Here is a 12,541-nt window from a genome sequence, read left to right on the forward strand (position 1 = left end):
AAGCTCAGAAAAAATAAGTTTTTCAATTTATAACTGTAGGCGATTGAATGTCAGTGATAACACAGGCTACTGTAAGCATTGTTTTCTGTACACAAAAGCCTCTATGAGATTTAAAAAAAAAAAAAAAAAAAAAAGCCCAACTGATGTCAGCCTGGGACGGATCTGAGAAATCTTTCTGATGAAAGTGACTCTGAGGCTGGAAATAAGGAATCTGAAAAAGTTAGCCAGGAGAGAGGAATAACAATGTGTAGGGGAACACAGAATTTCAGTCTTACTGGAAATAAAGGATCAAAGAGGAATCCCTAGGGAGGCAGATGTCACAACTCCTTATTTGGAAAACTATCCAAGGGGAAGCTAAAAACAGTTCTGCAAAGTGCCTCCCACTTCTAAAGCACCATCCACATACTTGGTATGGTAATAATGAATCTCACTGCCTATTCCAGAACTCTCTGCTGTGAAGAGGCCGTGGTGGGCAATGCCAATTGGAAAACAAGGCTGTGGTTTGTGCCGCCTTCAGCAGAACCTGGTGCCAGCTCTGTGGCTCTGGAAACAGAGCTCAATTGTATCTTCCACTCCTCTCTCTTTTTAACCTAATAAACTTTTCTGACAGGCAATGGCACCACTCAGGCCTCACTGCCCGGTAGCCATATGATCTCCATCTGCACTGAGGTCAGCACATAGGCATAAATGGAAGGAAGCAGAAAGCGTATCAGGAGGAAACACATGAATGGAATAAAATGTAAACCAGACTTCTGTCCTGCCGTTGGCCCTCCCAGGCTACCAGAGACTCTTCCTCCTGGCTGACCTCTTCTACAGAGCCTTCTCCTACATTCGCTGGGGATCAACCACAGGTAGCTGACTACTTCCGTGCATCTGTGCATTCCCAACTCAGGGCCTTCATTCACATTAGCTGTTTCCTCTACCGGAATATGAACCTTTTCTGTCTTGTCTACTCCTATACTTCCAGTGCCCAGAACAACATCTTCACATAATAGCCTCTCAGAGAACATGTGTGGGTGCCTGAATGGAGAATAGGAAGTACGAGAACACTCTTTCAATGGCCTCTTTAGCATTTTCTGTTTCTGTTCACCTTCAGAGCAGAAAGGGCACCTCTGGGCAGCACTAGATTTGCTCTCTGTTCTCCTTTTGGAGACTTTTGGAAAGGCAGCCTTTTGGAAAACTAACAGAGCAAAGTCTTAAGGGCACAGATGGACTGTGTGTACTCAGTCTTTTTTCATATCGGCTATTCTAAGTCCTGCTCAACCCCTGGGAATAAGAGACCAAATAAAGTGTAACCAAACCCAAGTACATCTGCACTATGTGTATGTAGCAAAGCCAATCACTGAGACGTCAGGTTTGCAGCAAGGAAAGAGTTTATTGGAGAGGCAGGCAAAACAAGGAGAGGAGATGGGAGGACAAGCCTCAAATCTGCCTCCCTGAAGGGGGACAGAACAAGTTTTTTTATAATCATAGGGGTTGAGAATACAAACATATTGATGAAGAGGGCAGGGAAACTTATGACTATTCGTGAGGAGAGATGGAGAATACACATTTAACAAACACGTAAAACATACATCCTGTGTTAACTTTGGGGTACAGACTTAGCATCAGAATGAGGCAAAATTCAGCCCCTGACATCAGGAGGTTGCTTTAGGATGTCCTGAGAGCCAGTATAAACTGGATGGAGTCTTAGGCTCATTACCTCAGGTAAGGAAAGCAGGGTCTTGCTTGTTCATAGGTTAGAACCATTATCAGTTGACCTTGAGTCCTGGTTTTTGCAGAGACAGCTAGTGGATTTGTTAGTGGGGTCTGAAAAAACATAATAGCTGATTAGGGAGAAACAGTTCTCTGAGTAACAAGCTTTAAACAAGCTTTCAATCTTACTAACCTTATGGGGCATGGTTTCAAAAAAAGTGCAAGGTGCAGGAGTTTTGGGTTGACACTGTCTCTTCTATTTACTTGCTCTGTGACCTCGAGCAATTCATCAATTTTCTCTGTACATCTGCATAAAATGAGTTAAGACAATACTTGGCTCATATGGTTGCAGTGAGGAACAAAGAAGATAATTTTTGCAAAGATTTAGTAAAGTTCCTTAAGAGGTTTTAACTGCATTGCTAACATATGTATATATTATATACGTATTGTAATGTAATAAATGTACTGTGGTTTTTTTATTATGTTATTATTAGTTATAAAATGAAGGAAAGTATCATTTGGTGGGTTTCAAGCTATTTTAGATAACTGAAGATTTCTTACAGGCACTTCAGGTTCTGCAAATGTTTAATTCTATTTTTTAATAAACTTTTTACTTTATAGTTGTTTTTTTTTTTTTAATAGACTTTAGTTTGGAGCACCTATGTGTCTCAGTCAATTAAGCATCTGACTCTTGATTTCCACTCAGGTCGTGATCTCACAATTCATGAGATTGAGCCCTGAGTCTGGCTCTGTGCTGACAATGCAGAGCCTGCTTGGTATTCTCTCTCTGTCTCTACCCCTCCCACACTCATTCAAGCATTATGTCTCTCTCCCTCTCTATCTCTGTCAAAATAAATAAATGGTCTTCTGACTTTGTTCTTCTCCTTCAATATTGTGTTGGCTATTTTGAGTCTTTCACCAATGAATATAAACTTTAGAATCCATTTGTTGATACCCACAAAGTAAATTGTTGAAATTTTGATTGGAATTGCATTGCATCTATAGATAGAGTCAAGAATAATTAACATCTTGACAATGAGTTTCCCTATCCATGGTCATGGGATATCTCCCCATTTAGTTCTTTTTTGATTTCTTTCATAAGAGTTTTATAGGTTTCCTCATATAGACCTTATATATATTCTGTTATATTTATACCTAAGAATTTTATTTTGGAGGGTAATAACATAAATCTTATTCTGCTTTGAATTGCAAATTTCACTTGTTCATTGCTGGTATATAAAAAAGTGATTGACTTTCATATATTAATCTTGAATACTGTAATCTTGTTATAATCACTTCTTTAGTCAAGTTTTCTTGGCAATTGTATCTGATTTTCTACATAATTATGTTATCTGTGAGCAAAGACAGTTTTATTTCTTCCTTCTCAATCTACATACCTTCTGTTTCCTTACTTGTCTTATTGCATTAGCTAGGACTTCTAGTACAATGTTGAAAAGGAGTGGTGAGAGGGGACATTCTTGCTGTTTTCCTGATCTTAGCAGAAAAATCCTAGCTTTTCACCATTAAGTATCATGTTAGGTAAAATCCATTTTTAAAAGTACTTTTTAAGCTGTTATAAATTTGAATAGAAAATAACAGTCAAGTAAGTTTGCATGCCTAATTTTAAATAAGTGCAGACAATCAAGGTTCCAAGTGGGCTTGGAAAAAAGCCCACTCCTGCATCCCTGATATTCTAATAATACTGTCATTGATTAGGAACACTTGAGGTCTGGAGTGGTTTTCACTTCCTTGGAAGACAATGCTGAACTTTCTCAGGAGTGCCCCTGGTGAAGATGCCAGTAGATTAATGGACTATAGCTGACTTGATCAAATTTTGATCAAACTACAGAAAACTTTGACATGGAAATTCAGACCCAGTTCACTAATAGATAGTTTAAACATTGAGAGAGGATCATCTCCTTAGTGCAGACCCTGTGCTTCTCAGTACTGAATTCAATGGCAGATATAAACCAGGTTAAAGTGGCTCCATAACATCTTCTGTAGAGTCAAGTTAGTGTCATGGGTTTTACATGGCATTCTTTAAAAAAATGTGTTTAATCATATGTTCAGACTTTTTACAAAATTTCGTTATGGATAGAAAAACAGACAAATGAACTGATTAGTAAAACCCTCCCGAATGCCAGCAGAATGGACTCCATAATGTTCCTAGACCTTCTGCATAGGAGGCCTCATTCTCCTTCAACTTCAGCTTCAGCTATAATCTTTCCCTAACTCTAGAGATTGGCAGGGGACAAAGCAATGAGTTGTTTTTTTTTTTAATTCATCTTATTTTTACTTATTTTCAACTAATTTATTAAGAAAGGATTTATAAGGGAACTTCTGTGTGGCTCAGTCGGTTAAGCATCTGACTTTGGCTCAGGTCATGTCTCATGGTTCGTGAGTTTGAGCCCCGTGTCGGGCTCTGTGCTGAAACTCAGAGCCTGGAGCCTGCCTCAGATTCTGTGTCTCCCTTTTCCTCTGCCCCTCTTCTGCTTGCACTCTTTTTTTCTCTCTCTCTCTCAAAAATAAAAAATGTTAAATTTTTTTAAATACAAAAAATTTAAAAAGGATTTATAAGGAATAAAAGATGATAAAATAAGCATGTAATGTGACCCCACAAATTTGAAGAAATAGATCATTGTCAATTACGAACATTGTTTAAACTCAAAGGCGGGCAAGCTTAATATTTATTTCTTTTTTTAAATTATTGGAGCTTTGTTTTTTCTTAATTGTCTTTGAAAGTAATAAAATTATATGTGGGAAGCAGATGCCTGCTTATTGTGCCATCAAGAGCTATGTTGACTGCCAAACAAGGAGACTTGTCAGACGACTTTGATTCATTTACTCATTCACTCAATAAACATTTATTGAGCTTCTATTATATGGCAGGTGCTTGTGTTTTACTTAGCATCCTGTGATGGTGTTCTTAATTTGAATTGAGATGATTCCCATAGCTCATGCTGTGTCCCATACTGTCAGTCTTGGGGTTCTTTCAATTCCACCTCTGGGCAACACTCTTGCATCTTCGTCCCTCTCCGAGGTAAATGGATCCCCCTTGTTCTTGCTTATACCTATTTACTCGTTATAATTGCTAACCATCTTCCCCGGATTTTCAGGGGCATGTCAGTGTTCAAACTTTTGACTCATAAAATATGCTAATTACAGTTATATGTAAATAACTTCCTTGTTCTTGGCTTTGTTGAGAATATAACATGCATATTTGTCACATAAGGGAAGGCACTCTATAAGTACCTGTTGAGTAAATTGATAAATATGTCTTCATTGGCTGAATTTATTAAAAGAAAAAATGTATCACACTCAGTTTTCAGCTAGATTGGTGTACCTTTTTTAAAAAGAATGTTTATTTATTCATTTTGATTGACAGAGGGGGGGCACAAGTGGGGGAGGGGCAGAGAGAGAAGGAGAGAGAGAATCCTAAGCAGGCTCCGTGCTGTTAGCACAGAGCCCGATGAGGGGTAGGATCTCATGAACCCAGAGACTATGACCTGAGCTGAAATCAAAAGTCAGATCTTAACTAACTGAGCCACCCAGCTACCCCTAGTTTGGAGTACTTTTAAGGAGAAAATAAGATCCTTATCACCTCAAGCTTGTACTTCTGCCCATCTTTTCCTCAAAAGTCTCTGTTACAACCTTTTATATTGCTGTGTTTGTGCTCATATGTACACTTTTCTGACTAGGGTGAATTGTCCCTCCACTTCACTTCTGCTCCGCTTATGTAAATCTTTCCCACCCTTCAAAAGTGATTCCTCCACAAAATTTATCCAAGTTCAGTCTCTATGCTTCCATTGACCAGTCACTAGACATCTAAAGACCTAGGGATAAAAAGAGAAAAATTCAGATGATTTTTTCTAAGCTTTTGATTCCTATTATTTCCTAACTTCTAAAAAAATAAGAGATGAGAGTACGTAGATTCCTTTTCTCCATATTTTTTTTCAATAATACAAGTACATATCATATCTTAAATATAACAAACTAAATTGTTTACATCAGCAAAGTGTTACATAATAGATTTTCATGTCCCCAGACAATGTAAGTTTAGATTTGTTCAAGTCACAAAAGGCAAAGAGCTTTGTATACTTTCCCTTAAAAAAAAAAAATCATTTCTAGCCTCACTCTCCTAAGTTATAGCTTTTGATGCACATTTGAAAATTAATCATGTACTGCCTCATGACATGATCTATATCATATTAATGTCTGTAGAGTTGTTTAATAGTTCATTAATTAAGCAACATGGTAAGGGTGACAAGAACAAAGTAAGCTCCCCAGAAATCTTGGAAGGAGAGGAACTACTTTGGGACTGGTTAAAGTTTTGAGGCATTGGAATTGAGATTCCTGAGTGAAAAGAAAAGAAAAAAAAAAAAAAAGGAAAGGAATGGAGATAAAGTTTGTTTATGCCTCTAGAGTGGAAACTGCAATCTCAGATGCCTATACAAGTCAGGGGAGGTAAATTAAAATAAATGATTTAATAAGAATAGGGAGTTTTAGGCTCAGTGTCAAATATCAACTCAAGCACTGGGTAGAAATAAAATGGCTAGGAAGCTAGGGACCTGCTCTTGTAACATTGAAATATTAGTTCGTGACTCATGAAAATTAATATTTTTAGGTATAAATCTTGCTGGGATTGCTTATATGTCTTCGAATTCCCTTTGACTGAGCCCAGGATAATTTGCTGTTTCTCAGTGGAGTATCCAACTCGACTTGAGGTTCTTGAGACCTCATTCCCCTCCATCCCACTTGGAATTGAGTTTTTAAAATTTTATTTATTTATTTTATTATATAGAGAGAAAGAGAGCGAGAGTGGAAGAAGAGGGGTAGAAGGAGGGAGAGAGAAACAATCTTTTTTTTAAAATTAGTTTAAGGTGTATTTATTTTTGAGAAAGAGAGCACAAGTGGGGGTGGGGCAGAGAGAGGGAGACACAGGATCCTTAGCAGGCTCCAGGCTCTGAGCTATCAGTACAGAGCCCGATGCAGGGCTCAAATCATGAACCGTGAGATCATGACCTGAGCCGAAGTTGGGTGCTTAACTGACTGAGCCACCCAGGTGCCTCAAGAGAAAGAAATAATCTTAAGCAGGTCCCATGCTCAGCGTGGAGCCCAAAGTAGGGCTCAATCTCATGACCCTGGGATCATGACCTGAGCCGAAATCAAGAGTCAGATGTCCAGCCAACTAAGCCACCTAGGTGCCCCTGAAATTGATATTTTTAAGTGAAGAATAAAGAGATTAGAACAAAGTTGGTGCCCTTGGACTTCTAAAAAAGGGTTCTGTATCTCGGGTGCTTTAAAAAATTCTTCATGCTCCTTGTAGGCACTTCTAGGCTAGCCCTTGCCTTTCTCTTCACCTTGGTCCTGGTCTCTTGGCCTTAGAGTTGATTTTCTCCTATGGCTCATCCCTTTGCCCTTTAGAAAAATTTCTATATTTGTGCCACTTGACTCCCAACTTCACTTTCCCCAAGATTCTGGCCTCCAGTTTCCCCTTTGCTCTGCAATCTATTCCTCTGTGAAGTTTCATGTTATTATCAAACTCAGTGCAACTTTTCAGAACCTCAGCCAAGAGCAAAGCCCTCAGGTCCCTATCTGCCAAGGAAAGGAATTTGGACATGAATAATGTCTCAAGAAAATTAAGGTAATTAAGAGGAAATATTACCCAAGCCAAGGAAGAGCTTCCATTTGCGTGGATAAGTGAACAGAGAGCCTTCTCCCCTTGGCAGAGATGGCAGCCAGCAGTACTGGTTTTTGCCGTTAGGCTTTCCAGGTAGCAGCAAGGTTCCTGCATCCACAGTACAAACAGTCTGGTTGTGTTTGAACTTCTCATTACATATGGTCATAACAAGCAAGGGGAGAGGGGTAGCATATCTCCAAGATGAGAAAGCCCAAATACCTACCACGGTGAATATAAAACACTCCGTAGACTCTCAGTGGAGAGGAGGAAGGAAACAGAGGGAGGACAACTCTTGAAATTGTTAGTGTAAGGAAACCACTGTCAAAGATAACTGAGAAAGCATGTATACTCTTTGTTGCCCTTCTCCTGATGCTCTGCCCCCAGGAAGAAGAAGCTACAGATGTTTCCTCAACAAAGCACTCTGAACAGAGCAGAGTAATGCAGCTATTCTGGACTTGGAACCAGAAGACCCAGCTTCACATTCTGACAAAAGCACTGCCATGCCATGTCCCACAAGTCAGTCACCTCTCTAAATCTTGACTTCTCCATTTTTTAAAAAGAGATGATGTAAGAATATTCATCTTATACTGTTGAGAGAAATGTAAGGGGTAATGTATGTAAAAGAACTTTGAAATACTAAAGGATCCCACTAACTTGAGGTTGTATTATGACTTGCCATGTTTTAGTACTTAATAGTGTTCATACCAAGTATTTGTGATTTATTTTTTATTATTTTTTTAATGTTTATTTTTGAAAGAGAGAGAGAAAATGCACCCACAAGCAGGGGAGGGGCAGAGAGAGAGAGAGACACAGCAGCCAAAGCAGCCTCCAGGCTCTGAGTTGTCAGCAAGAGCCCGACGTGGAACTCGAACCCATGAACCGCGAGATCATGGCCTGAGCCGAAGCTGGATTGTCAACTTACTGAGCTACACAGGCGCCCTAAGTATTTGAGATTTAAATGATACAGGTTAAAAATAAAATTTGGATTTTTAATCCAAAAAAAAGTATGAGTATTAAAAGAGACTTCTAGCAGTAGTATAATAGCATGATGGGTTGTGGAGTCAAATTCCTGCAAATTCAAGATTTGGAACAGACTACATAATCATAGGTATCAACTTTTCATGCCACATGTCCTCATCTGTGAATAATTCTTTGCACTGTTTTCCAGGGTTAAATGAGAAGGCATAGCAGAGCATCATGTTTGTTTTCTTTCCTTTCCTTTCTTCTACTTTTTGACATGCTTTCTCTGTTTCCCAAGCTCATTAAAACCTGAAAAAGGAAAATTACCTTAGTGGATCCAAGCAAGAGATACTGGCATGGGAATATCATGGAGCCAGAAGGAGAATGAATTTTTCTTGTATGGCAGACAATGTTAAACTCTGCTTCTGCACCCACAGTCTGGGGTATCATTTGTACTCTCACAAATCCACAATGCTTAGTTTAAAGAAGTTTTGGGTGATGCAAGATTGACTTGACAGTATGCAGTTGCCATTATAAAGAGGGATGCAGGGCTACATAGGAAAACAATGTGTCCATGACTCACTGCGATTTTAAAGGTTTTTTTTTTTCCTGAGCTGACACTTACAAAGATGTGCCTCATGAGCTCATGCCCTACAATTTGAGGAATGTATTATTAAGTCAACTGGTTGTCTTGTTTATGCCTATTTATGGTTATGGTACCTTATTTATGAGTCTGTGGTATGAATAGTTAAGCTTCCATCAATGATAGTAGTTAGGCTGAGAGACTAAAGCAATGACACACTTGCCAAGCAAATATAAATGGGTACTACAAAATTTTTATACACATGTAGTGGGAGGATGTCTGGAAAGGCAGAATCTGGTATGTTTCTAACTCACACGTGTGTTGAAGGAACAAATTCCTTGAAACCCAGGCCTATTTTGCCATGTAAAAGTTATCATTGGATGTAACTCTCCCAGGAAAGAGTAAGTTATTATTATTTTTTCCTTTCAGTATATACCTTGAGAAACTACTACAGGACAAACAGGTTGGCAAGGAACAATGAATGCAACTGTCTGACTCTGTGGGAGCAGTAAGGTTGAGTGTTCCTCTTCTCCCTCAAGAAGTTCTTGGCATCAGGGCTAACAACTGGAAATGAATGGAAACAAAGTGCTTTAAGGGCCCCAGTGATAGCAATAGCCCAGTGTTCTTCAGAGTCATAGATGCTTTGTTTAAAGATTTCCCAGAGGAGCATCAGTGCCAGGAGGAAAACAGGATCAACCCAAAGAATCTTCTGTACATGGCCAGGGTTATTGCATAGCATGTGGGGCAACATCAGTGAGGGGAGAATTTCATTGAAAATAGCCTTCACTAGGGGCACCTGGGCAGCTCAGTCATTTAAGTGTCCAACTTTGACTCAGGTCATGATCTTGCAGTTCATGAGTTCAAACCCGACGTTGGGTTCTGTGCTGACAGCTCAGAGCCTGGAGCCTGTTTCGGGTTTTGTGTCTCCCTCTCTCTCTCTGCCCTTTCCCCACTCTCACTCTGTCTCTTTCTCTCTCTTTAAATAAGCACTAAAAAAAAAAAAGAAAAAAAAAGAAAAAGAAAACAAAAGAAAAGAGAAAAGAAAAGAAAAGAAAAGAAAAGAAAAGAAAAGAAAAGAAAAGAAAAGAGCCTTCACTTTCGGCCATAAAGCATGACCCAGCAGAGCGAATTTATGGAGGTAGTTTTGACAAACTCCAGTTTCAAGGTGAAGCTCTTCTTTACAGGATATGATGAATATGTGTAAGCTCTCTGGGCAATTAGGATTACCATAAAGAAGATGACTACAAGGGAGGAGAGAAGCTTATTGTCGTGAAGGGCAGGTCAGTATGAAGCCTTAATCTGGTTTTGATTTGAATAACATAGGACCTTACTTGTTCCCTTCTTTCAAGTGGGTTAAAGGGATTATCCTACTAGGTGTGATTAAGAATATAGTGAGATGAATCTTAAACTATTAGCTCAGTTGTGCAAGATACCATATTTCTTTTATTTAAGAAAAATCAACTTATCCTACTTTGTCCCTGGTTTCCAAATCAAAACTTATTTTGTTACACAGAAGAAAAAAGTCTGCTTTGGAGAGAGAATTGAACTTGGGTCACCTTGAACTCTAAGAAAATATGATCATAATTCTACAAAGAAATAAAACACCATACATATGCTAAATTGTAGTCACTCTTGTCACTCAACATATTAGCCCCTAATAATAATATTGAAGAATGCATACAAGGTAGGCTACTGATTTTTAAAAATAATCATACTGGGTGTCTTGGTTAAGCATTGACTTCGGCTCAGGTCATGATCTCGTGGTTCATGAGTTTGAGCCCTGTGTTGGGCTTTGTGCTGACAGCTCAGAGCCTGAAGCCTGCTTCGGATTCTGTGTCTCCCTCTCTCTCTCTGCACCTCCCTCCCACTCTGTCTCTCTCTCTTTCTCTGTTTCTCTCTCTCTCAAAAATAAATAAACATTTTAGCCTCTCTGACCTGTGTGAGGCTGTATCTCAGTGCAGCTTTTATTTGTATTTCCCTGATGATGAGTGATATTCAGCATCTTTTCATGTGTTTGTTGGCCATCTGAATGTCTTCCTTGGAAAAGTGTCTATTCATGTCTTCTGCTCATTTCTTCACTGGATTATTTATTGTACAGATGTTGAGTTTGGTAAATTCTTTATAGATTTTTGATACTAACCCTTTTTCTGATATGTCATTTGCAAATATCTTTTCAAATTCCGTCATTTGCCTTTTAGTTTTGTTGATTGTTTCCTTTGCAGTTTCCTCTGCAAGCTTTTAATCTTGAGGAAGTCCCAAGAGTTCATTTTTGCTTTTAGTTCCCTTGCCTTTGGAGATGTGTTGAGCAAGAAATTGCTGCAGCTGAGATCAAAGAGGTTGTTGCCTGCTTTCTCCTCTAAGGTTTTGATGGCTTCCATTTAGGTCTGTCATCCATTTTGAGTTTATTTTTGTGTATGGTGAGAGAAAGTGGTCTGGTTTCATTCTTCTGCCTGTTGCTGTCCAGTTCTCCCAGCACCATTGGCTAAAGAGACTGTCTTTTCCATTGGATTCTCTTTCCTGCTTTGTCAAAGATTAGTTGACCATATATTTGTGGGTCCAATTCTGGGTTCTCTATTCTATTCCATTGGTCTATGTACCTGTATTTGTGCCAGTACCATACTGTCTTCATGCTTACAGCTTTGTAGTAGAGGCTAAAGTCTAGATTGTGATGCCTCCCACTTTGGTTTTCTTCTTCAGTATTACTTTGGCTATTTGGGGTCTGTTGTGGCTCCATACAAATTTCCGGATTGTTTATTCTAGCTTTGAGAAGAATGCCAGTGCAATTTTGATTGGGATTGCATTGGATGTGTAGATTGCTTTGGGTAGTACTGAAATTTTAACAATATTTATTCTCCCAATCAATGAGCATGGAATGTTTTTTCCATTTCTTTGTGTCTTCTTCAATTTCCTTCATAAGCTTTCTATAATTTTCAGCTTATAGATCTTTTACATCTTTGGTTAGGTTTATTCCTAGCTATTTTATGGCTCTTGGTGCAATTGTAAATGGGATCAGATTTTTAATTATGTTTATGTTGCTTCATTATGGGTGTATAAAAATGCAACCGATTTCTGTACATTGATTTTGTACCCTGCGACTTTGCTGAATTCATGTATCAGTTCTAACAGTCTTTGGGTGGAGTCTTGCAGGTTTTCCACGTATAGTATCATGTCATCTGTGAAGAGGGTAAGTTTGACTTCTTCCTTGCTGATTTGGATATGTTTTATTTCATTTTGTTGTCTGATTGCTGAAGCTAGGACTTCCAACAGTCTGTTAAACGACAGTGGTGAGAGTGGACATCCCTGTTGTGTTCCTGATTTCAGGGGGAAAGCTGTCAGTTTTTCCCTATTAAGGGTGATATTAGCTATGGGATTTTCATATATGGCTTTTATGATGTTTAAATATGTTCCTTCTTTCCTGACTTTCTTGTGGGTTTTTATTAAGAAAGGATGCTGGTATTTTGTCAATTATTTTTCTGCATCTATTGACAGGATCATATGGTTCTTATCCTTTGTTTTATTTATGTGATGTATCCCATTGATTGATTTGTGAATATTGAACCAGCTCTGCAGTCCAGGAATGAATCTCACTTGATCATGGTGAATAATTCTTTTTCTATGCTGTT

The 12,541-nt window shown here is 38.7% G+C and overlaps 1 long non-coding RNA gene across 1 annotated transcript; it reads left to right on the top strand.

The window, feature by feature from the left end:
* Nucleotides 1–144: 144 nt before the first annotated feature.
* LOC122230575 lies at nucleotides 145–8,170 on the top strand. The gene is made up of 3 exons (XR_006207565.1): nucleotides 145–851; nucleotides 7,760–7,891; nucleotides 8,133–8,170. It is a non-coding gene; the product is annotated as an uncharacterized LOC122230575 (long non-coding RNA).
* Nucleotides 8,171–12,541: the final 4,371 nt, after the last annotated feature.

The sequence above is a fragment of the Panthera tigris genome, chromosome C2, assembly GCF_018350195.1.
Source record: "Panthera tigris isolate Pti1 chromosome C2, P.tigris_Pti1_mat1.1, whole genome shotgun sequence".
Lineage (NCBI taxonomy): Eukaryota > Metazoa > Chordata > Mammalia > Carnivora > Felidae > Panthera > Panthera tigris.